This window comes from Macrobrachium nipponense, chromosome 13 (assembly GCF_015104395.2).
Source record: "Macrobrachium nipponense isolate FS-2020 chromosome 13, ASM1510439v2, whole genome shotgun sequence".
NCBI classification, from domain to species: domain Eukaryota; kingdom Metazoa; phylum Arthropoda; class Malacostraca; order Decapoda; family Palaemonidae; genus Macrobrachium; species Macrobrachium nipponense.
Window position 1 is genome coordinate 9,374,386 of NC_087206.1, and position 2,500 is coordinate 9,376,885.

Sequence of the window (2,500 nt, forward strand, 5' to 3'; positions counted from 1 at the left end):
TCTGTCGCTTCCTACGGGTTACTCCAGAAGTTGCTTTCTCCTTCTTATTCGTTTTTTCACTGGGAATGGGGCAGGTAAGGGCATCCTTTTTGCCTTTATTATTGACCTCTGCATTAAAAATAATAATAATAATAAACATGGGTCATGAAATACAGAATAGAAGTTTCAAGAAGTTTCAATCAAACAAAATTAAAAAAATAAAATAATGATTTTCGTTCGGCAAGCAGACAATGGAGTGACTGGTTTGGCGGGTAAGTTGATCCGTGGGATGGTGAGGGGTGCTGGGAAAAAGAACAGATTTAGATGTCCCCCAAACGTATTTCTAGAAGAGATCACACATACACACACACACACAATACAGCAGTGGCCCACATAGTCTATAGATGATACTAGGGTGCTAAGGATTAGTAAGGAGATATGTTTACGGTTTTGTTATACAATCCAAAATCAAGTTAGAAAAAACCAACATCGGGTCACAAAAAGCAACATCAGATTAGAAAATCCAAAATTAGGTTAGAAAAAACAATATCAGGTTAGAACAACACAAAGTCAGGTAAGAAGAAATATCCAAAATCAGGTTAGGGAAAAACAAAAATCGGTTAGATAAAATCAAATTAGGTCAGAAAAAACAAAATCATATTAGAAAAACCAAAATCGGCTTAGAAAAAACAAAATCAGGTCAGAAGAAACCAAAATCGGATAAGAAAAAATCATGTTATAGAAAAATAAAATAGGGCAAGAAAAATAAAATCAGTAAAGAAAAATCGCAAAATCAGGTTAGATAAATTAATAACATAGAAAAAAAAAACCAGAATAAGGTAAGAAAAACCAAAATCAGGTTAGAAAAAATCAAAATTGGGTTGGAAACTCAAAATCAGATTCAGATTAGAAAAACAAAAATAAAGTAAGAAAAAAACAAAATTGTGTTAGGACCAAATTCAGGTTACAAAAAACAAATTTAGAAAAAAAAACTTAATCGGGTTACAACAATAAAACAATATCGTGTCAAAAAAAATCAGGTTAGAAAGCCAAAATCAGGGAAGAAATCAGGTTAAAAAACCAAAATCGGGCTAGAAAAACATTAAAACAGGTTAAGAAAACCAAAATCGGGATAAAAAAAAATCAAAATTAGGTCAGAAAAAAGATCAGAGTCAATCAATATACCTAACAATTATGGGGCTGTGTTTGTGATATATTATCCACTAAGTAAAAAACGAAAAATACATGGAATTTTGATTGGTCTAATTGAGCGTAATCTGGACTTTTAGTTCTCCTTATTTTTTATCTTACTTTAAACACACTGAGGCATTTACGAGAGAGAGAGAGAGAGAGAGAGAGAGAGAGAGAGAGAGAGAGAGAGAGAGAGAGAGAGAGAGAGAGAGAGAGTTATGCCAGAAAAGCTGCACAAATTTTTTTGGGTTTAATGGTCTTGAAATTCAAGTGTGTTTTCAACCTGCTCTGGAACTTGTGACACGTGTGCTACAAGTTCCCGACGTGCAACCGTAGTGAGTACGCACCCTACAGAAGGGACATAGTAAAAAAAAAAAATGCGACTAAGAGAAAGAGTCAAAAGTATTAAGAAGAGTAGAGTAACATGACAAAGCACGATGACGTCACTGAACATAAAGCAGTGACGTCACTGGCTACATCAAGGCGAGCGTTCACTCTCTGTGCATGTTTGCGTGTCCTTGGCATTGGCATCTAAAAAGAGTCGTAAGCGTGTTCGGCCCCTAAGGTGAACATGAAATACGAGATTGAAATATAACTTTGGGATTATATGGCGACGCCGGTACTGTCTCCACAAATACTAGAAAATCCGGACCCTTGGGCCGCTTCGAACTGCTATCGGATTCCATAGCCTAGCTGTGATGGGAAGTGAAGCCGTACAGTTACGTCCGTGACTTAGCAACTAACAAATAAATTGGCGTTTACGGGACAATGCCTTATAACCGTAGGCAATGCCTCCGGTTCAGTAAATAACGAATATTATTATTTGAAATTTAATGAGCTCTAGAAGGCCCTTATCTCAAGTTAAATAATTTACGAATGCTTTTTTTTTCTTTGAACGTATACATTCTATTCTTTTCGTTGTCAGTAAATTTAATCTATGTGAACGTATGGTCTATGGAGTTATATATATATATATATATATATATATATATATATATATATATATATATATATATATATATATTACCACGTCTGTGTGTAAATCCATTGTGAAAGCAAGTGCAGTCTGTGTATGTGTGTGTGTGAGTGAGAAAGAGAAAGAGAGAATGGCTGTACTTATAAGGCAAAATGAAGACGAGTTACTCCTAAATATTTATGACGTGTAAACACCCCCGTTTTCTTTGCAAATTAGAAACGAAGCATTTTCTGTTCACTTTTCGTGTCCTAACTAATGTAGTCGTTGTATACATTGATTCCATCAACAATACATTACTCAGTACTGTATTGTAATCCCCCTCCTCCCCAAGTTTTATTTATCAATACTAATTGG